General features: G+C 36.8%; 1 pseudogene; it reads left to right on the top strand.

Moving 5' to 3' along the window:
• Positions 1 to 331: 331 nt before the first annotated feature.
• Positions 332 to 2,402, top strand: LOC127224836 (heat shock protein HSP 90-alpha-like; annotated as a pseudogene).
• Positions 2,403 to 25,219: the final 22,817 nt, after the last annotated feature.

Here is a 25,219-nt window from a genome sequence, read left to right as displayed (position 1 = left end):
TTCATAATATCAGCAACCATGACCATTACTTTCATTGACCTGAATCGGGTTTAACATATGGTAAGTGCTAGTGTCAAGGTGAACATGACACAGATTAGCTTAGTGCTGTGACATGAAGCCACTGCAAAAGTAAGAGTGGAGTAAGTTCCATATATCTGCATGAACTAAAACTATGGAATATCTGACTTCATTACTAGGAAAACAAGCACTCTTTTCAAGAAAAAATAAAGGATTGGCCAGAGGACTACATTACATAATAGAAAATGGAAGCCGAGTTTCTTCAGTGTTGTGGTGCAGCTAGTCACATTTCATGTGTGTTTACTCAGTGAAGATGCCTGAGGAAACGTAGACCCAAGGACAACCAACTGAGGAGGAAGAGGTCAAGACCTTTGCCTTTCAGGTAGAAATTGCCCAGTTGATGTCCTTGATCATCAACACTTTCTATTCAAACAAAGATATTTCTGAGGGAGCTCTGGACAAGATCAGACACCAGAGTCTGATACTGGACTCTGGGAAGGAGCTTCACATTAATCTTATTCCCAACAAACAAGATCGAACCCTTACTATCGTGGATACACGAATTGGAATGAGCAAGGCTGACTTGATCAATAACTGTAGTACTGTTGCCAAGTCTGTCACCAAAGCCTTCATAGAGGCTCTGAAGCCTGGTGCAGATGTCTCTATGATTGGCCAGTTCGGTCTTGGTTTTTACTCTGCATATTTGGTTGCTGAGAAAGTGACTGTGATCACCAAACACAATGACGATGAGCAGTATGCCTGAGAGACCTCAGTCAGACACTAGTTCACAGTGAGGACTAACACATGTGAACCAATGGGTGGTGGAACAAAGGTTATCTTACACCTGAAAGAAGACCAAACCGAGTATTTGAAGAAACATTCTCAGTTTATCAGCTATCTCATTACTCTCTTCATGGAGCAGGAACGCGATAAGGAAGTCAGTGATGATGACACTGAAGAAAAAGAAGATAAAGAGTAAGAGAAGGAAAAGGAAGAAAAGGAGTCCACTGACAAGCCAGAATAGAGGATGTCAGTTCTGATGATGAAGAAGAAAAGAAGGATGGTGATAAGAAGATAAAAGAAGAATACATTGACCAAGAAGAACTCAACAAAACAAAGCCTATTTGGACCAGAAATCCTGATGACATTACTAATTAAGAAGATGGAGAGTTCTACAAGAGCTTAAAAAACGATTGGGATGAACATTTGGCAGTAAAGCATTTTTCTGTTGAAGGACAATTGGAATTCCAGTCCTTTCTCTTTGTCCCAAGACATGCTCCTTTTGATCTGTTTGAAAACTAAAAGAAAAAAAATAATCAAGTTGTATGTGCACAGAGTTTTCATCATGGATAACTGTGAGGAGTTAATCCCTGAGTATCTGAATTTCATTAGAGGAGTGCTGGATTCTGAGGATCTTCCGTTAAATATTTCCTGTGAAATGTTACAGGAAAGCAAAATTTTGAAAGTTGTCAGAAATAATTTAGTCATGAAATGCTTAGAACTATCTACTGCACTGGCAGAAGACAAAGAGAACTACAAAAAGTTTTATGAGCAGTTTAAAAATATATATAAAGCTTGGAATTCATGGAGACTCTCAAAATTAGAAGAAGCTTTCAGAGGTGTTGTGATACTACACATCTGCTTCTGAAGATGAGATTATTGCACCAGGATGAAGGAAAACCAGAAGCACATCTACTTCATCACAGGTGAGACCAAGGACCAAGTTGCTAACTCAGCCTTTGTGGAGTGTCTCCTAAATCATGGCTTAGAAGTGATCTTTATGACTGAGCCCATTGATGAGAACTATGTGCAACAGCTGAAGGAGTTTGAAGGCAAGACCTTGATGTCTGTTACCAAAGAAGGATGGGAACTTCCAGAAGATGGAGTGGAGAAAAAGAAACAGGAAGAGAAGAAGACACAATTTGAAAACCTCTGCAAAATTATGAGAGATATTTTGAAGAAAAAAGTTGAGAAGGTGGTTGTCTCAAAACTATTGGTGATATTCCCATGCTTTATTTTCACAAGCACTTATGTGTGGACAGCAAGCATGGAGAGAATCATGAAAGCTCAAGCCTTCAGAGACAACCTAATGATGGGTTACATGGCAGCAAAGAAACACCTGGAGATAAACCTATGACAAGTGTGTGAAGGATCCGGTGATCTTGCTGTATGAAATTGCACTACCATCTTCTGGTTTCAGTCTGGAAGATCCCCAGACACATGCTTACAGGATCTACAGGATGATCAAGCTTGGTCTAGGTATTGATGAAGATGATCCTACTAACGATGATACCAGTGCTTCTGTTTCTGAAGAAATGCCACCCCTGGAAGGAGATAATGACACATCATGCATGGAAGAAGTAGACTAAGCTTCACCCAGAGCTATGTGTTTGATGCTTACTTTCATTCTTGCTGATAATATATTTTTGAGGATTTTGGTTTATTTTTGTCAACATTTAAAACATCTGTGTGGCATGAAAACTAATGGGAAGATAAAATTTCTTCCCATTATAATGTGATACTTGTAGGTTTGGTTCAAAAGATTGGTAGAACATTTGTTGTAAAATGATAACCCAGTCACAAAAAGAGGAACATAGTATGTACTCACTCATATATGGATTTTAGACCTAGATCAAAGGATCACCAGCCTATAATTCACACCACCAGAGGAACTAGGATACAAGGTGTATTCTGAGAGATTCATATAAAGTCCCTCACAGAACCGGGAAGGGACAAGTCCCCCAGAGCAGAGGGGAAGTGGGAGGGGGGAAGCAAATGAAGAGAGAAGTAGGAGAAAACGAGGGGGAGGAAAGGAAAATACCTGCAACCAGGAAGATTGAGCCAGGTTAGGAATAGAAGACAGGAGAGAGAGGGAGAGAGACAGAAAGAGAGAGACAGAGACAGAGAGCGAGCGAGAGAGAGAGAGAGAGAGAGAGAGAACATAAAAGAGGGAGCCAATGTTGGTTTGAAGATAAAATTGAACACAAAGAAAGGTCTAGAGAACTACAAGACTGCTGCCAGCTAACAATATGAGTTTCTGTGGAAAGGCTACCATAAATGCCCTTCCCAGATAGTAAGATCAACAACTAACTTATCCATGGAGCCCTCATTTAATTCCTATTGGAAACAGGAACAATCACCTATACATAAACACTGAGTCTAACTAGAACCCAGATGCAGATGGAGAGGACAAGACCAGGAGACAGAAACACATACAGACAGCTTACCTGAACAAGGAGGAGCTAACGGGCGACCAGACTGATAGTTTGGAAGCCAGCATGGAAATGACTCAGGCCCCCCTGAATATGGGTCTCAGCCAGAAGGACTGAGCAGTCTAAGGGACCTCAGACAGTGAAGCCAGATTATATCCCTGGTGCACAAAAGGACCTTGTGAACACATCCCCCTTTGGAGGGAAAACTACCTTAACCTGGAGACAGGAGAGAAGCCCTAGTCCCTACTTCACATGACCTGTCAGATCTACATGACCCCAACTGGATGGCATTCTCCTACATATGGATTTGGGGTGGGGGGATGGGAGGGGAGGGTGGTTAGGGTGCATGTGAGAGGGCAGAGAGGGTAAAAGGGAGGGAGAGAGGGAGCAAAGGAGGGAGAGAGGGAGGGAGAGGGAACTGGGATCGACATGTAAAATAATAAATTCAATAAAAAAATGCTTTGACTCCAAAATTTAACTTGAAGAACAAGTTACTCGGGAAAAGGATTTCTATTTTTGTTTCCACAGAAAATGAAAAGCTGTGGATTCCTCACAGACTAATGTGGTTTGATCAAGCCAGACCACCCAAAACAGAGTACCAGGTGATCCTACATCACCTGCTGGAATAAGCAGCTTTACAGACTACAGCCAGGATTTCTGCATCTTCTTGGAATCCCCCATGACAGCGCCCCTTACCAGCAGGAAGTATTGGAAAGAACGACGCTCAAATTCCCAAATATTGTCTATAAATGTTTGTTTTCATTTAATTGACTTGGTTATATAAAATTAAAAAAAAAAAGATGTAACCTATTAACTTTGTAGTCTGAAGTGTTTAGCTGTTGAGCTGAATTCCTTAGTAGACCAAAAAAATTTGTCACTTGGAACTGTTCTAAGATAGTGTTCTGACATAGTGTCATGTTTACAAAGAAAAAAATTAAGATGGATTAAGTTATTAAGTTTCATCTTAAAATGTTTCTCTCCTTGTAGTTAATTCTGCATGTACTCATTTTAGAATTAAATACACAAGCTAAAACAACTGAGGAATTTACCATGTGGCTTGTTTTCATAGACGTTACAGTCCCTTTTTATCTAGATTTAGTGCAAAAAGTGCATTCTTAAGATCCTATTCAAGTATGAATATATACAATTTTGTAATATGAAATAATGCTCAAGAAGGATGCTAAATTTGTCTTACTTTTCCTGAGCACTTTTACTATTTCCTTAACTTCTATAGAATCCACTGCATTCTTATTCATACAATAAGCAGTTCATCTATTATAGGGAATTCCTAGTTTCTTTAAGGTTTATTGTATTACAGAGAAGAAATTATAATGTCATAACATGACACATTCATGCTGCAAGCACAACTCTGTAATTATAAAAAGTATAATAAAAAGCTTGCAATTCTAGCTTACACATAGCCTGTAGTTGAAGAAGGGTAGTGATAAAAGCCAGATATAGAAGAAAGGAATGTAGTACCAATAGGAAATTCAAATAAACTAGGATTTCAAGCACTCTCATTCAAAAAAAAAAAAAAAAGAACTGTTTCCAAATGTTTCATTCATAGGGCTCTGTGATAATTCTTATGGAGGAAGGAAAGAATAGAGGAGTCTAAATATTTCCCTCAAATGAAGCCTAAACTGATAAGAAAATTAATGAACACACAATATATAGGTTTTTATGAACATTAAATTCTTAGGTAAGATAATAACGATGGTATTCTTACAAAGATATTTTAAAAATGAAACAAATTTGAACAAATACACATCTATTCCATATGAAAATTCATGGGAAGTGGGGCAGGTAGGTTCTGAGGTGACCTAGACTATAAAAACATACCAGTCATTTTTGAGGCCTTCAGAAACTCAAATTTTGCCAGAGATGTAGATAAAGGAAAAAGGTATCCTATATCCTGAGTCCACTTAGAAGAAATGAAATGGAAACTATACAGGTATCAGGTATGTCTTAATGCTAATGGTTAAAAAAGATTCATGGTCATGGTGTCTCTTCATTCAAAAATATATGGAAGGTAACATATTCAGCAAATATTCATAGATATTAAAGGTAATTTCATTATGCAGTCTCAACTAGCCATAAAGAATACAGAAAATGTTGTTTTGTAGCAGGCATAAGAAGTGGAAAGTGAATTTTGGTGGATAGATAACAATGTGGTTATGTAATGTTCTTACGTTATTCCTTTCGCATAATCACCACAATTACCTAGTAACATAGATGCCTTACATCCACTTCCAGTTTTATATAACTGGGGGTTAGAGAGGTTAAGCAAGTGGGCTAAAGTCCTTTACTCACAAACTTTATATTTAGTGATATTGACCTCATGATAGAGGTGTTAAAACATGCATTATTTTTTGTACAATTCTAAACATGCAAATGGCTATAATATGTAGAATGTTAGAATAAATTTTTCTTTTAAAACATTTGGTATTTCTTTTTTTGTTTGCATTTTATTGCAGTTTAATAATTTGTTGATTGCATTATAATCACAGCAATATTGCATTTTAATCACATGTATACATTTGGTTAAACAAATTAATGCCTTTAAGTCACGGTTTGCATTTTGTTAATATGGAAGCAGCTCCTTTTCTATCTCAGCTCCAGTAAGGGAAATCATCGGTAGAAATGGTTCTGAATAAATCAATTGTTTTTTGGTAATCTCCTTAGCCACATTCTGCTTCTTACCTACTGAAGACACCATCCTTCACACACAGTTGGAATAATGAAGAAAGCTTCATAGAATATTGTAGAATAAATCAGAAGCAAGGAACCTGCAATATTTTTGTATGGCAGAAATCCACCATGACTGGAGCACAGATTGGCCCTATTGTTCCTAAAGTGCATACTTTACCTTAGTGCTTAAGCTGCCAGAATTCACATGGGCCTGCACTTGAAAGGACTTTTCACACTGGCACATGAAAGACCTCATCAGCAGGTTGTGAGTTTGAAAGTGGAGACCTTTAACCAATTTACTGTTTAGTGTAGTGCAATGTAACAATAATAATAAAAAAGAGGCCATCAATTTGAGAGGGAGTGAGGGGGGACATAGGAGTATTTGAGAGAAAGATCATGGAGGATTGGATAGATGAAAGAGAAAGTAATGCAACTATATTGTAATTATAAATTTAATAGAAAAGTAGTTGAAAATCTTTGCAGGAGAGAAGATAGTATAAAGATTTACAGTCCGAGATTGAGGGTCATGAGATATACTCTTTTGGCTTTATGCCATTTATAAATACAATTTTACCATTAAGCTAAGACTGCTTAGATGTGCATATCCTTGCCCTTCAATTTCAGCTTTGGTCTCACCTCAGAACCTCAAAGACTGACTTGAAGGTTTTACTTGATCTTTGTGTTACATTATCCAATGTAACCACATTAATAACTCTCTCCTTTATGATTTCTATTGTTAATTTGTCTCTTTCCACCATTAATTGTCTTATTGAAGATGGGTAGTCAGACATAAACCAAGAGCTCAGGTTGCAACGCTCAAATCTGATAACATTATGGCCTATTGAGATTTTCTGTAATGGTCTCCATTTGCTGTAAAGAGAAACTTCTTTGACAAGAGTAAGAGCTACACTTACCCATGGGTTCATGTTTTAGAATATTATGATGGTCTAGTAGTTGGTTAGCTAGGTTTTTAAATCCAAGTGTTATTTCCTTCCTTTTAAGTGAGCCTTATATTCAATTACACTGCTGTTGGTGACTATTAAGAAGTGAGTGCCATTATTGCACTTTTAGGGATGTCTTGCTATGCTAGTCATTGTTATAGTTTATATGTAGTAAAGCTGGATGGGACTGAATTATTGCTTCCCTCATTGCCAGCTTCCATAGTGCTTTCTGTAACTATGAAAGCCAGACTAAAACAAAGAGGCTCTAGGTTTATGTATAGGCTAAATCTTCCAAACATTTTCCCAACATGATCAAAATCCAGCAATATGGATTTGCTTTCAAGATGTGAGAGGCATTCAAGAGCAAAAGCAATATCTATATATTATTTTCTGTGTCATTTGAACTACAGATTTCTCATGCCTGGTTCTGGAGTTTAGGCAGTCCCACGTTCTTGTAGGAAACGCAGTCAGCCCAAGCTAACTTAATTTCAAACTACATATACACTTATTTGTTCCTCCTTTCTATCTTCCTACCATTTTTTCTATAATGACCTCTCTCTCCAGATAAAGCAGCCTTCCACATTTTAAAGTTTTTTATTGAATATGAACGAAGTAATGCCATTATAATTAGCAAGGTTTTAAGTTGACAGTATCATTTGATCACTACAAAGGGGATGCAGTTAAGGAAAATCTAGCTGCCAGGATTGGGTTGAAAACTATAGCTGATCGTTAGATATTTGAAAGGATGAGGGAATTGTATTATTGTCTTCTTATTTCCTAAGTACAATTTGATTCTTATAGTCTTTTTTAGTCACTGTATTTCAAACATCAGCCACAGTGTAACAAAGCCAACCAATGTGTGTAGCCTGCAGGAGGAACCTTGGTTTTTCTTCTACTTAAGAGTGTGAAGACAGGTGTCTGTTAGAGCCCAAGGAAGGCCAGGCAATTTCTAAGGGTTAAAAATTACAGTGGAACTAAAACAAGAGAGAAAAGAAAAAGGAATGAGGGCTCATGACATAACAAAAGGCAGGAAAACTTGGCACATAATGCTAAGATGTTATTGTCAAAATAGACAGTAAAGAACTGAAAGACCATTTTGTATTTGTTTGGCTTCTTTTTACTTTTAAAAATGAGACAAAATGAAGAACTAGGGAACTCATGCTTCAGCTTGAGAATAAAGCTAAACAGCTTGCATTCAGGACAAGAAGCAATGATTAGCTTGGGCTCACAATGTTCACACAGCCTGTCCATGACTGGCAAAATGCCTATCAGTGGCACAGCAGCAGCAGTCCTGTCATTGTACTGAGGAAGGAGGGGTTGCAATGTCTAGTGGGTGTCAGGAAGCTTGACACCTGGTCATTTATCATTTGAAAAATTTCAATGAACAAAAGGAAATGCAGTACATGTGAAATCCTAGAAGTATTTAGCTGAAATGAACCATCAGTTGTGTATCTCCACAATTTGGAAGATGTTCCCAGAGTAGTGGCCAATGGCTGCACTGAAGCAATAGGCCCTGTGTCAATGATGCTGCTTTGCTATGTCCTACTAGGTAAGTGAATAACTTTGCACTTTATTCTCCTAATCTATTCTCATAGTGACTACTCTACCTGAGAAACAGAAGTAACATAATTCATTAAAAGACTATCTTTAGAGATCTCACATATCATCAGTGCTCATAAATTCACTGATTCAGAATTGATGAATGGACATTGCCCATATGGGTGAAGGATACCACAGGCCAAACTGGGCACTCACACTCTGGCTGGCTGAAGGTATCCACTGTCTACCAGGTGCCATTTGGCCAAGACAGATGAAAGATACTCACTGGCAAGCCTGGGTCCTCCCAGTCCAGGGTGAATGAAGATATTCACAGGCCCTAGTTATGTAGATGCCATTATAATGAGCAAATATATGATGGAGGAATGGGAGAGAAAGAATGTTTGTGTGCTATGGAAAGAGGCAGAACTGAAGAAGCTAAGGCAGTGAGGGACAGGCTGATGTGGTGGCCTGCATACCACCAGGGACCAGTGAGGCATCTGGGTGAGCAGTATGGGGATGCATGATGTGACATTCTCAAAGAATTAATATGCAATTGTGTGTGTGTGAGAGAGATAGATAGATAGAGAGAAAGAAAGAGACAGAGACAGAGAGACACAGAGAAAGAGAGAGAGAGCAAACTCCCTACAAGCTGTTCTCTTACATTTATGAGTGCACCATTTCTGTCACAATAAATTAATATGACAAATACAAAAATAAGTGAATGGCAGTCCTACCTCTCTTAATTTTTTTTTTGTCAAGAATATAAAGATTCTCCTCATGTTTCATGTTGTGTTCTCTTTACAATTGTGACAACAGCATTTGCATTTGTATTCTACCAAGTGATGCACTCTACTTTCTAGGAAGTTGTCTATAGGAACATACAAACAAAAACATGCCTCCAGTGACTGTGAGTACTTCCCCCAAAGCCAAGAAATTTTGACAATAATTTTACTTTTATTTTCCTCGTACATTTAATGCTGCTCTACCTGACCCGTACTCCTACAGCTGCTCCTTGGTCATTCTATAGATATAATACTTTTCCGCCTCAGTGTCAATATAGAATGGAGCTGATTGTTTAATTGACTGTTCTGTGACAGTTCTCCCTAAAAAAGATTGGAAACACTTGACTTAAGTGAAATTCCAAGGCCCAATAGCTACACAGGAAGTCATGTTGGAAGTATTATCAACATGTGTCCCTGGCTGAGATTTGTCCTACATGAGATGGAAGACACAAATAATAATAGACAATGTTTTCTTTTGTTGGATTATTCTTTTCCTAGCAAGATGTGAGGAAAATCTCCCCAGATAGAGAACCAATGACTGCACCAGTAATGATGCAACCAGAATCCAATTTACAAATTTAATGAGATTATCAGGGCTACTGTGAGAAGGGTTACTTACAAGTGGTGTGTGACTCAAAGCTGAATCACTGTGAAGCCCAATTATGAGAAGAAGGCTGCAAAATATCTAATAGGAAGTGTGTATGCTCTTGGGACTTACCTTAGCCACTCTTCTTTTGCTGTGAGGAGAGCACAGCAGCAGGCAGGCAGGTTGTGATGCTGAAACAGTAGCTGAGGGATTACATCTTATCATTTAGTTAGGGACATATAAATAAATGGATTATGGCTGGTGTAGGCTTTAAAACCTCAGTGGCACATCTGATAATTCTTAAATAGTTTAATTCGAAACCAAACATTCAAATATATGAACTGTGGGTACTATTCTCATTCAAACCACCAACAGAACTATACTTCTCTGATTGTAGTAAAGCATTAAGTTAACTGCACCTGTAAAATCAGCCACTTCTACATTCTATCTATAGGAGACTTTCCGATGCCTGAGCCTTACTAGCCCTTCTATACTTAGTTGCCTAGACCATTATGAGTGGCAGAACTCTACTAGGAAGAAATAGATAGGACAGAATAGGAGAGAAAAACAATTTTATACTTGTTGCAATTATTTTCTTTTTAGTTAGGTGAAACAAATTCTATCTTCCTCCTTTAGGGAAAAGAAAGTATTCATATAAGACTGTGAAGAGAGGGACCTCCATCAGCATTCAATGTTTCAATTCAGAACTTCCTATTTAAAGAGCTTTCATCTGAGATAGAAATTCAATTCAGAGTCTTCTGAGCCTTAATGATCCCCCATCTGGATTTACAGTTACAAGTCTGAAATTTCACCACTGTTTCTTCCTGTTCCTACATTCTCCCCCCACTTTTCTCAGTGGTCCCCAAACATAGAAGGGTGTTACAGATGCCCATCTATGGTTGATCATTGAGCTCCTATACCACAAGTGTCCCTTGTTCTCATTATTTAGCAGTTGCTGTGATACATCATCCATTGCAAAAAGAATGTTTCCCTCTATGACCAATTGCAGCTGACAGCACCATCAATCTGGGCATAAATAAAAATGTTTACAATGTATTGTGATAAACACAAGTAGGATCCTTCAGAAATATGATGTTACTATCTTGGTCTGGCATTCAGCTAAAAACAGCAATAGCAATAGCCTTTTTGGTTGGGGGGGAGTGCTCAGGAGCCTCTTAGAACAAAAGCTCTAATGGAAGAACCAGGATTTTCACTTAATAACCTATGGTCTTTAGGAGTGTCCTTTTCCACCCATCCAAGGTGCCCTCTTCAGTTGCTATTTCAATAACCCAATGCTTGTTAAAATTAACCTAGCCTCTTTAGGGTAGAAGTAAAGTAGATGGAAGTGCTACTGTACCCAGTTGTCCTCAGAAAAATTCTGCAAAGCAGTGTTTGTCAAATGACTTACTACCACTATCCCTGGGGTCTCCTGTGTGAGACCCTTGATGATGGTTTCATTTGTTGCTCACTTGCATGGAAATGGTTTTAAGAGGCATATAACACTATCCACACAGGCAAGGGACTATTAAGATCCCTCACTGACAGGCATAGGGTCTACATATAGGCTTTGCTAGTCTATGACACAAGGTGACTTATATGCATGCTCTGCCATAGTATCTGTTATGTTAACATGGCAACCTCATAACCTTGAGCCTGCAATAGGAGACAGGCCTCACATAACTGGGCAGCATGTAAGATATTATAATATTCTACAAGAATGTTGGCAGCATTAGGCATTTCCAGCCTATATTAGTGCTCTTGGGGTTTGAATTTATATGAACCCAGTGAACAGCCTCTAGCGTATCTGATGGGTAGATAGCATATATTCTGCCATCTATATAGTAAAATATTCTATAGAGGGTAGGAGGGATAACAAAGGAAAGTCTGATAGAGCATGCTATCACTTTTATCAGTTCAGCCAAAAGGGATCAATACTTGGCACAGTGGCAAGAATGTGGGAACTATATTATTTCACTCATTATAATCCATGGCTGTTCTTTAGGGGCCATCTGGCTTCTTCATACTGGGCTGTTGAAAGTGCTTTGGACTAGGCAAATGATCCCTAACTTTTCTAACTCCTTGATTGCTTCTATCATTTTTATGGCTCCTAAGCCACTTACTATTTGCCACTTTACTCAGTGTATGCAGTTTCACAAGTATAAATTTCCCCAAACTGCACAGGACTATCTTCAAAGTTTGCAATTTCCACAACACATTGTATGTGCCAGCACAATACCTTCATACCCATAATGTGTTCTTACAATGTGGAATTGCATATCATGCACTCTTGAGGGTAGAGATAATTGCACAACCCTAGGATAACATTTGGCTCTTTTAAACTTCACTGTCTTACCCACATATCCATCCACTGCTGCCCATTTCCATGATGTATTGGGGGCCTGCTATGGATAAGATACACTCAGCTCCAGTATTCACTGAAGCCTACATGTTTTGTGATTTAATAGCAGGCCATGGGATTTGCAATTCTAACTTCTGCTAAGGCTCTAGAGTTTTCCAAAAACTCACAAGCCTAGGATTTGCCTTTCAGTTTTTTCCTCTATAAAATCCAGATCAAGATAAATCTTGCTTTATTTATGTTAATATAATTTGGACAGGACTCATTATATTTTTCCTTTTGTTCATCTCCTCCTGAATGATGTTGCAACTTATGAATGCTATTTATATGATAGTCTACATCACATGCCAGTAGAACTCAGAAAAGCCACAAAACCCCCATACCAGGCTGATGTTCCCTACTGACTCAACTTCTATAAATAATTCTCCTGTGAACTAGGTAGTCTGGCAAATTGTTCATCAAACACCACTATTCTTCTTTCAAGTTCTCCAGAAACATTTGCCTTTTCTTTATTGTCTTCTATTATCTGATAATGACAGGAACTTCAACTAGTAATAAGTTGGTATGAAGATGAAGATTTTCTTAGTGTCTTAGGGAGAAATGGGTAATAATGTTACTCAGTTTTTTCTTTTGTTTTGGTTTATTTTTTTTCTAAATCTCTCAGAATAACATCACCTCCACCCATTTCTCACAGATTGGGAACCACACTATGGCAGATTGGCCACTGCTTCTATAAGTCTTTCATAATCCAAGAAATTCAGGTGTGGAGTAGTCCTGATTATTATAGATGGGTGGTTTTGTTTGTTTTGCTTTTGTAATTTTCTGTTTGTTTTTTGAGACAGTGTCTTACTATGTATCTCTGCTGGCTGTATAAACCAGACTGGCCACAAGTTCACTGATAGCTTCTTGCCTCTACTTCCTAATAGCTTAGACTAAAGACATCTTTGGCCACAAAGTTTATTATACTGGATCATAGTTCAGAGTGCTGTATGTTAAATAAGTGATTTCTCCTTCCTAGCTTTTAAAGTTATATCACTTTTACCATCTTGTGTTCCTACTTACCCTCTGATTCTTCTCATGGACTGCAAGTTTAGGGATACAAGGAGGTAGTCTTCAGTGCAAACCTAGCTTGTACTCTTTCCCTTTCAGCTCTAAAATTACAAGAAATGACAAGGCAGCAGCTCTATCTCCTCTACCCCATGTCCTTCCCACATTGTAATTACTCATTTATATAGAAAAGCTCTTTTTGGACAATAATGTTGTCCTCAGATGAATTTCTCACTTCATATAGATGTGAACAGACAACATTACAACAACTTTCTGATAATATTTTCCATTATATATTACACTCTGATATTTTAAAATTTGCTCTGATCCTTCAAATATTCTAAGGACATCTCCATAATAGTGGAGTGGATCTCACTCATCAAAGAAGTGTGTCACTTCATATCACAGAAGATTACCACTCAACATTCTGCCCAATAACCCAGCCTTGGTTATATCGTTATATGTCTTACTATATATAGCAAAGCTCATTTAACTTCTGCCATACCAAGAAGTGCACGATCAAGAACCTTATGGGGAAGGTTGGATATATTTGGATTTCTCCCACAGACACTTCATCCTCTGATTACTCAGCCTCATTTGCATATCTCAACATCCATTTCATGGGCCAACTAAAAGTTTTTGATAAATGTTGCATGAGATAAATAAAAATACATAATATATGAAATAAGTAAGCCTAATGCCTTTCATTATCTATGAGATAAATTAAAAGCATTTTGCCTCATTTTCTGTGTATAAAATTAATCAGTGCCTATATATACACACATATATACATACACACACACAACACACACACACACACACACACACTATATATATATATATATATATATATATATATATATATATATATATATAAAACAAACCAAGATGATATAAAAGCAAAGAGTAGAATTTGGTTTCTATGCATTGTCCACATAAGGAAAAGGCAGCTTCTATTCTAGCCATGGCTTTCAGTAACCATATATTAAAGCCTTGGAACACAACAGTGCTTTTTCCTTTTGATGCAGATGTCAGGTGTTTCTTATCAAGTTTAATAAAAATAGTGTTTCTGTTGGGCAGAGACTCAAAAAGTCTGTATTCCATGATAAAAGCTTCCATCTTACTAAGCTTAGATAGAATTGCTCCCATACTTACTTATATTCAGCCTCTCCGAAATGTCACTATAGGACTTGAGGTAGGGGAAGAAAAATAAAAAAAAAAAGAGGAAAAACAAAGCAAAGCTAAATTACAAGACCAGGAATAATCCATTTCTTTGCCAGGTACCCAGGAGACAAACTTGTCACATTGCCTATAGAATAAACTGTTAGGTGACACTATTCGTGGTAGGACACGAACAAATGTCTATTCATCCCAGGTGGGGCACAGACCCAACAGACCAAAGCAAGTATGCCAACAAAGTCTTATTTGTGAACACATAAGTTTTTACAAAGTTACTTGCAGGAATACAGGATAGGGGTTACTTAGAGGAGATGAAATGACTAAAAGACAGCTGCATCATCAAAAGCTTTTTCCAATGTGGGTGGGAGCTGAAAGATGGAGCATGCTGAACAACCCGCAAGTAGTTCAACAGTTTGGAGCATGTCTCTTTTAGGCAGGTAGCTGGGTTGAGTGTCTGCCAGGTAGCTTGCTGATATCTGCTTCTTCCAGATGTTTCTGGTGGTCTTCACTTCTTCCAGAAGGCTCAGGTGGTCATACCTCTTTTAAGTAGCTCATGTGATCAGAGAACATCCAGAATTTTTTCTCACTGAATTCATATGTTTAGGGAAACTAACTCTGTGAATCTGTTCAGTTTTAGGACTCTCTGAAGCCTCTGAGTTGCTGAGTTCCTAAGTAAAATAAACTTCCCTGCAGGGTCGAATGTTCAGCATTATTTTAGAACACCTTGTGTTTTAATGAACTTCTTGCAAGGTACATGGTTTTATACTGAAGGAAACTATTGCACAACAACGGCCTATCTTTCTCAATCTTAAGAGCCACCTTGATGTAATTTTTCTGATACTTTTAATTCCATCTGTTCTACAAGAATATTTTACCCCACTCCTATCCCTCTTTTTCTGGTCTTTATACAAATCCTCATTTAGTACATACTAAAAAAATATTTGATTGTCTTTTTTTTCTATATCTTAATCGAAGAATTATTCTTTGTTCATCTTTGAAATCTTGGCTACTCATATGAAATATATGATTCATGAAAAAAATAGGTTAGTATATTTTATATAGCCAAGCCAAGCCTTTCAGGTAGTTGATCTTTGGTTATGATAGATGCTCTATAGGCTTCTTACTGACAGATAACACTGTAAAATACTTTTGTCTATACATAGCATCAGCCTTCATGACACTCTTTAGTATAGACTCTCAACTGTGCATTGTTCCCTCTGGTAGCTGAACGCAATAGTTGACTCCTCAGCAAAATCTTCAGGTGTAGTTATGTATTTTTCCATATATCTTTGTCTATAATTTAGAGGAACTAAAGACCTGAAATCAGCTGTTCTTACAAAACAAAACCCACCATCTTTCTCAAGACTTAAATGTTCCTACCTAGAGAAGATGGGAGCATGATTGTTTTTAAACCTAATTGTGGTTTTCCTATTTTTCTTCTCTTCCCATGATTCATTGTTCTTTCAGCACCCTCTTTTCCTTGATGATAATGTATAGACTTAAATGACAGATGTTTGATGATCCAACTGTTGTTCTTACCAGTAGAATATGATGTCATTTTCTAGAGAATCATTAAGTGAAAGCAAATCATTGTTGAGAGAAATCTACAAATAGAAATTGTAAACTCTATCTTTTTTGAGAGAAATAAATATTCCCTGCATACAGGCACAGGCTAGCATAAACGTGGTTTTGGCATAGATTAAAAAGTCATTTTCCATCAAAATGAAGAAATACATTTGAATTGGCTTCCCAACCCTACACACATACTCTCAAGAACACAGGATATAAAAGTCTGAAGATTCTACTGTTCCTCACTTTAGACATACTAGGTATATGCAGGAAACATATTTTTAAAGACACATAAGTAGATATTATTAAAAATTATCATATTCTACAAAATATGTTGACAAATTCTGATGAAAGTCACTATACCATACTATATGGAATTGAGACAGAGCCTCTTCATACATGTTGACTCCTCAGAATCATCTGGGATAAAAACTGAACTCTGTGCTTACTCTATGACCTTCTTGTATGATATAGGGCCATGAATAAGTTCTGATATAAATTCTGACCATATAGGATGGTCTGAAATGGATATTGGTGGCACAGTGCTCTTTCTGCACTACATCATGGCAGCAGAATAATGTCACATTATTATCTAAGCTAAAGTTTTGATGCTCTTCTGATATCATGTCATGATTTGTAATATTAGCTGGAATCTCAGTGCTCTCCTTGACCTCACATTCTGATCTTGGTTGAAGGCTTACATCTCAGGGTCTTCTTGAGATGATCTTGGGATGGAGATGAAGTATTATTGTGCATGTTGACCTCACTATATTAATATATCATGTAAAGTTCATTTTTTTTCAATTCCATTCTGTTGGCAGAAATTTTTTAGTTATTTCTTCATTTTATTTCCTATTAATGGCTGACCAAATTACGGTACTTCATAATAGTCACAATAATCATTTTTCTTTTGTGAAAAAAAACATCCTTCAAAGTATATGTTGCTTACTTTCACCTTCTCAATTATTTGGTTTCTTTGAAGTACAGTTGTGTAATAATGAAGTATAGATGCTTCATTCTTTCTCTTTAGGAGTTTTGAACTAAATAAATTAAACCCTGATAATCATTGGTGAATTAATCTGGGTACCTTAAAAACAGGTACTTATTTTAATCACCTACCTAGATATGTTCCTTAACAGAGACAGAGGCAGATGGATCTCTGTGAGTTCAAGACCATCCAGGGCAAATGAGGGTGAACCAGTCTAAAAGAGAAACTGTAGCATGAAAAATAAAAGACCCAGATACTGGTGTTTGGATTCAAGATTTAGGTTGAAGATCAGAAAGCAAAGCAGCTGGCACTAGCTCTTACTTCTACATCACCTCAGAATTAAGGGCCAACTCTCAAACTGCTCCCAACTTCACTGCTCCTTGTATTCACTCAGACTGCTTACGCTCTTCTCAACATAGCTAGAAATTCCTAAGACTGACTACTGAAGACCCTTCTCCTACCTTTTATAACTCTCTAGTGCTGAGATTAAAAGCATGACCTTGGCTCTGAATTGATCAAACACAGACAATAACATAGCAGACAAAAAAATTAGCCTAGAACATATTTTTATGTGTTTACTGTTATTTATCACTATTCAAAATATTAGAATGCTACTACTTATACATATGTATATATACATACATATATTCACATACATACATACATACATACATACATACATACATCCTTCAATCCAAGTGATAAATCTTTTAAAATTAGGTTTGGGTAGATTACATGAAGATTCAAATGATTCAAATATGATCATTAATATTGGTAATAGTAACATTGTCAATAATTTCCTTTATATTAATCTTTAAAATATTTAAAATGATATAAAAACTTAGTATTTGGAAATACATTGGACATGTTAATTTATAGCTATAATAATGAACAAACTGAAGTTTTAGTTTGCTTTGATTCTTGTTTTTTAAGGACTTTATGAGATATGAGTGATGTTATTTTCCTCTTTAGTGAAAAAAGGAGCTGTGATGAAGAGTCACAACCTGGTAAAGTATGCCTTCTTTATTGTTCGTATCAAAGTTCTTACTCTGAGGAAGACCTGGCAGGCACTGTGAGTAATTTTATGTTCAATAAAATAAAATGATTAATGCAGAGATGAAAGCTTAACTAAAATTGAGCAAAAATTATCATAGCTTTTTAAATAAATCTCAAAGATAACTTTGTAATGATAGCATAGCCAAAGACTATTGATTGATGTCCTAATTTTTAAAAATATTACACTTGTACTTTTTGGTTCAAGGTGTTTCTTCCATTACATAGCCTCCTTTAATATCTTTGACAACAAAAAGCTTTATGAGGTATTCTGTAATTGCTTTGTTCAAAAATGGTCAAACATAACATGATATAATCAATCTGAGGGTTTTGACATTTCTAATATCACTGGTAGTAAGTAATACTAATGTGTCAACAATATTTACAGGCTAATGTATAAACATCTTGATTCAAAGAGTCCATTACATATTCATTCATGAAATGAAAGTGTTTCGAATTTTTAAAACTTTATCGTGTAAGTGTGTTGTTGACATGGTGCACATGGAGGACAGAGGACAACTTTGTAGTCTATCGTCATTTTCATTTTATGTGGATTCCAGGTATGAAACTCATCTCAGGCTTGTGCAGCAATGGCTTTTACCCACTGAGCCATCTCGCTGGATCAACAAAAGTGTTGTAACTGACTTCTACATCCACATACAAGGAACTGGAATATTTAAATATATCTCATATTTGCATTAGAATAACTTACCCACACTATTCCAAAAAGGGGCAGCAGGAATATTCAATACTCAATAAATGTCTTTGCCATGAAGCAGTCCTCGATCACCCTAATTAAAAACAAGCACATATTGATTCTGTATTTTATTAAATTTACTTTTATGGCAGTTTTGTCCAAATCTTCCAGAGTATTAAGCTCCTGATTCCATTTTCTCAATCAAAAGTTTAAAAACTTGGCCACACATTATGTGAACTATAGAAAAAGTAAGACACAGGCACCATCACCAGTTTAATTCTGGTGTAATTAGAAAGATAAGCTATACAACTACTTTTACAGGGTATTTACTTACGCAGTTTGTACAAGTAGAAATGTGTGAATATGAGCAGAAGGTTTGGTAAGCATTCTGAGTACTGCTTCTTTAAATCACACATGATGAATGATGTAGAGGTAAATGTATTGAATGAAAAAATTCAGATTTCAATGTTAGGTCTACCAAAATCTCCCCTCTCCACTTATCTTAGTTATTGCTTCAATGATATAATAAAGCATGTTGACATAAGAAGTTTAAGGGAGAAAAAGTGTTTATTGTGGCTTACAGAAAAAGTATGGGAACAGACAGGGAAGGCATGATTACAAGAGAACATGGCAGGTTACACTACATCCACACTCAAGATGCAAAGCATGAGCTGAAAGTCCTTCCAGGATATAAACCCTAAAGGACACACACACACACACACACACACACACACACACACACACACACACACACACACACACACCCCCTTTGCATGACTTCCTCCAGCTATACTCCTTCCACATCCTTGCTCAACAGTTTTACCAGCTAGGGACCAAATGTTAAAACAAGTGATTCCCATAAGCTTAGAGTTCACATTCCAAATACAATATTTTGCATTTCACAATGCTGCCCCCTGTGACTGTATACTGCAGTTGCATTTTCTAATCCTATCATAGCTGGTAGAAATGAACTAAAAAAATGTTTACCCAAATATAGAAGCAGTGATGTGGATTTTAAAGAACATCAAGTTTCAAGTCAGAGAATCTATATATGACTTGCTCCTCTAACTCCTAAAAAAGGATGAACAAAGTTGTTTAGTCAACACTGTTTTTCTGGATAATAACAGCCAAATTTGTAGCAAGTCATAAGTGAACATGTATGAAGTCATTTGATGACTTCAAAGGCAGGTCTGAGGATATAGCTTAGGGGTAGAGAGCTTGTCTCACATAGGAAAAGCTCTGGGTTCAATCTTCAGGAAAATAAGTCATAACAAAGCCAAAAACAAAAAACAAAAACAAAACACACACAAAGCCTTTAAACCTGATACAGTGGCAGGCTCCAAAGCTACAGAGAAACCCTGTCTCAAAAAACAAAAACACACACAAACAATTTGTCCAGTGGTGGTGAAATGCACCTTTAATATCAGAACTCAGGAGGCAGAGGCAAGTGGATCTGTGAGTTTGAGTTCAGCCTAGTCTATGAAGCAAAATCCAGGACAGCCCGAGACATTATACAGAGAAACTCTGCTTGTAAACAAAACAAAAAAAAAATGAGTAATTAAAAGTGATACTGTGGACTTAGAAGGTATTTGGTCAATAATAGAATACCATGTGTGGTCCAGCATAGTAAGAATGTTCTTTCATGCCTCACCTTGCCAACCTGACCTGTGCTGGTAACTTAACTATTTAGATAAGTAACATTTTCTTTCTGAACTCTGATCATTCCAGTCACAACCTGAAAAAATACCTGTCCTTTCTTATAGAAATGCAGAGAGAATTTAGCATTTTGGTCCTAAAATAGGTGTGAAATATTCTAAAATCTTTGTAACAAAAGGATTATGTAACTATACTATTGCATTTGTAGCAGCTCACAAGTACAGATGGTTTTCCTGAACCATGCAGTACACAAAGCATGTTATGCACATATCAGGATAGTACATGGCCAAAATTATCATCCTGAGTTCAGAAGATACCACAGTAAGATGGGCTGGACCACAATGACTAGATCAAAAAAGACAGGTTCTGAAGTACCAATTACATATCAATTCATCAACCTCTAATCTAAGTGATTCTAATACCTGAACTCTCCTATTTATGTTTTTGCAAAATGTGGCAAATGTGTTTTCTGCTTCATAATGTTGTTATGAGATTTAATTTGCTAATATGCATAAATCATATTCAGTTTCTGGCTGAATGGTAGATTGGGCTTTACTTTCTTGTATTTTGTTCTGTTTTAGTTTCCCGTCTGCTAGGTAGAATTCCGGGCATACTACCTAACCTTTCTAGACCTTGACCTCCTTACTAAAATGGGGATGATAATATCTAATGCCTCCAGTACTATATTAAATCAGAAAAAGTATAAACTGGAAGACATAACAGACATTTTATTCATATTGTCAATCCATTCATGTTCTGTTTATTTTTTACTCAAATATCAGCAAATTACTAAGACATGCTTTGAAAGGAAATTCTGAAATAAATCACAATTCTAGAAAAACTGTGCTTTTGATCACTAAGAGCAGTTATCTCCCTTGGGCTGTTTATGCTTTCCATCAGCAGCCTCCCTGGAGTCATCAGACTTGACAGCACTGTACTATGTGGATTAGTGTCAGCAATCTTTAAGGTGCAGTAGACTGCAAGTCACCTGGGGCCCATCTTCTCGTCTTCTCACTCACTAGACACCAAAGAATAGCATTCCCAGATATTCAGTCATGCAATACCCACCAGGCCTAAAAAGATTACAAAGGGGATCAATATAAGTTCCTTCCTCAAGACAGTTAATAAATAACAAGGGAATAGAAAGGCATATCTTGTTGAAGTAAGTGAGTATCATGGCAAGACCCAAAATAATTAAACTATTTTTGGCAAAGAGGCCTAAATCCTGTGCTTACTGATATGCCCTTGAACAGCTCCCCTCTTCCTTCACCTGTCTATCCCTTAGATGTTCCTAAGCTTAAAAAATATTCATGGAATTATGAAGTGTCGTTCCTTGAAGATGAACCCAAACTACTCTTTCCAAACTATCATGTTAAATACTCTGACAAAAGGGAATACGTTGCTTAGTAAATACACTTAGAAGTCCACATAAAATTCCTTAAACATAGCCAGTATGAACACTAGTATTATAGACATAAAAGTACTTAAAGTCATAAGATCATATTTTACTCAAAAACACATTAAATGATATTTTCAGCCTTTGGTTCTGGTTGAAATGAGATAATAAAAGGAATTGCAATTTTTTTTTAACCAAAGTATTGTAATTAGTCAAAGGGTGGCAGCTACTATACGTGTCATAGAAATGCCAAACTAACACAAACTGCAACTATAAGTTGAATGAGATTCACTTGGAAATGGTTAAAAGAATTTTCAATATGCAAAGTTTTTTTACAAATGTTCTAGTTGCATAAATCACCAATTCATAACAATATTGCTGCAACATTAATGTATTCAGCAGGGCTATTTAATTTTGAAACATTTTTACTAGCATTCATTCATTATACCCCTTACCCTTGCCTTAAGGTATGGGATCCAGTGTCATTTATATATTATTCAGTGGTTCATCATTTCTGTTATTTTAAAACCCCAAATACTCCTCCTCTCAAATTCAACTCATTAGCTTCTATTCAATTAAGAATGACACCCATATTTTTTTCCATTATTGTATGAATTTTCTTATAATCTTTACTTCTCTCGATACTGGATATGGTTATACATATGCTACGCTGTGTTTCCTAGTAAGATGTGAATGAAAATTATTGGGCAGAAGCTGTATCTGCAATGATTGATTAGGTATGTCTACACATGCTAACTAGATATTAGAACTTCAGTGATATGGAGATGAGGTGGTTCAGATCAATAGCCTAATGACAGTTTATCTTGGGCAATATTAGCCCACAAGAGATAGCTATTCCTGACCTAGTGGAACTGAGACTGATTATAATTTTTTTTTAGAATATATTAAGAAATCCTAGTTTCCACTAACAAAAGAGCCATGGACACTATCAGATAGCATCAGAGACTTATAAATGAGCTTTCTCTACTTGGCTATAACTTATTTTTCTGATATTTCTAAAAATGTAGTTGAAAATTATAGTGATGTATGACTTTGTTGTTGCTGTGATGCTACAAAAGTTCATGAAACCTCATCTACTTTTGAACATGGAATTGAGGGGTGAACTGAATCTATGTTCTCCAACCATGGTCATTATTATTTTTCTCCAGAATAATCTGTTATCTCTTCACCCCTTTGAAGTGGAAGCTGTGCTTGTACATCAACATTGTTAGAGATTTAGAAGGATATTCCAACTGTGCACATTGACTAAAGGCCACCCTGCTTCTACATGCTGACATCCAGTTGGACCTGTATCATTTGCTGAAGATGGTTTCCTTTATCCATTGCATATTTCTGGCTTCTTTATAAAACCTCAGGTGTCCATAGATGTGGGGATTGATATCTGGGCCTTTGACTTGTTTCTATTAATCTACCTGTTGTTTTTATGGCAATACCCTGTTAAAATGACAAGGACATGGAATCTATGAGAGTGACCCTAGCAAAGACGTCTTGTAACTAGGGACATGGAGCTTGAACCAGTCATCTTCTGTGACTAGGAAAGGCCTCATGTAGAAGGATTGTGCCACCAATTTAGCCACAAAACTAACTTACAATTTATCCTGACTCCAGAGTATCTTCAGAGCAAAGCCTAGCAGAATCATTATCAAAGAAACTAGAGATACTTCATCCAGTAATTGATGACAGCAGTTGCAGCCAAACATTAGGCAGAACTTCGGGAGTCTTAAAAAAGAAGGAGAAAGGATTAGAGGAACTAAAGGGGTCAAGGACACCATGAGAATCAAATGACCAGGCTTTGTGGGAGCTTGCAGAAATCCGGAGTCCACAGGTGTCTGATCTAGGTCCTCTGCATATATGTTATAGCTGAGTAGCTTGGCATTCTTGTGGGATTCCTACCAATAGGATCTGGGGTGTTGGGGGATCTATCTCTGACTCTTTTGCCTACTTTTAGGACCATTTTCCTTCTACTGGCTTGCATCATCAAGCCTTAATATGTATGATATGTGCCTGGTCTTAACAGCAGTTTGTTTTGCTGTGATTAGGTTGTTGCCCCTGGGAGGTCTGTTCTTTTCTGGGTGGAGGCAGAGGGAAGTAGGTCTTTTGGAGTGGGGAAGTTGGGGGGAGATACTGGGGAGAGGGGAAGGAGAAAATGTAGTTGGTATGTAATATATGACAGAAGCATAAAAAGTGTAGTTATCACCAACAAGCCAGATTTGTGTCTTTCTTGAAGATGAATGGGGCATTTCCTCCCGCAGTTTTCAGGGTTATCCTTTTTCTCTAGGCCATCTGTGGTAAGTGGCATGCAGTGCTTTTACCTAGTGAGAAGCAAGTCAATAGACTGTATTTTACTGTGACAGCTCAACCATTTGACTTGAGCCTTATTACACTTGATGGCTACCTTCAGGAATGCCATTTCAATTGTTTATTTTTTTTCAAACCCTCTTGTCAGTTCAAACTACACAAAGCAAAAGGAGAACCCTGAATTTGCTAATGTGTACCCAGAATATGGAAAGCACTTCATCAAATATGGATTGAAGACTATTTATCAGTAAGGAAGTACAGAGATGTTTACTGCATACCATTTAGAAAAAAAAAACATAATGACAATAGTATGAGCATGCTTCAAAATGTATATTAGTGAACATACACTAATAATTCATGCATGGACATTATCTCTAAGGAATAAGAAACTAACATGAGAATTATATAAATTACTTTTAAAAGGAGACAGTAAAGGATGGCCACATTATACACAATGGATAAGGTATAATGGTATCACTCCTTTCAGAAAGACAATTCTGCTGTGCTAGTCAAGCATTGATTGTCATCCAGGGTACTTCTAGTCTTTTAAGCAAAGCAATCTGTATTGAGTAAGTGTTTTATTACTTTTGTATTGCTATGCTAAGACATCAAGACCATGTAAAATTTTATAAGATAGAGTTTATTGGGGGCTTACAATTCCAGAGGTTGAGTCCATGACTATCATGACAAGGAACATGGCAGCAGACAGGCAGGTAAGGCACCTGAAGAAGTATCTGAGATCTCTAATTTGAGATAATAACCACAAGACAGAGAAAACTAACTGGGAATGACATGGGATTTTGAAATCTCAACTTTTACCCCCAGGGGACACACCTCCTCCAAAAAGGCCATACCTCTTAATCTTTTCCCAACAGTTCTACCAACTTTGGACCAAGCATCTTAGTAATATATGAGCCTATGTAGGTTATTCTCACTTAAAATATCACATTTCATTCCCTGGTATATGACCACCATATTTCAAAATGGATTTAGTTTAGGAGTTCCCAGTCTCCTACAATCACAGTTCCAAAGTCCAAATTCTTTTTTGAGACTTGGAGTAATTTCTTAATTATAATCAACTATAAAATATAAGATGCAAAATATACACTTCAACATACACTGGCAGAGAATATACATTACCATTCCATAAGGGAGGAATTGGGAGCATAGGGGGCAAAGAATAAATCAAAGTA

The sequence above is a fragment of the Phodopus roborovskii genome, unplaced genomic scaffold (genome assembly GCF_943737965.1).
Source record: "Phodopus roborovskii unplaced genomic scaffold, PHOROB, whole genome shotgun sequence".
In the NCBI taxonomy this organism is placed as follows: domain Eukaryota; kingdom Metazoa; phylum Chordata; class Mammalia; order Rodentia; family Cricetidae; genus Phodopus; species Phodopus roborovskii.
The sequence above is the reverse complement of the archived record's forward strand: the minus strand, read 5'-3'. Positions and strand labels throughout refer to the sequence as shown.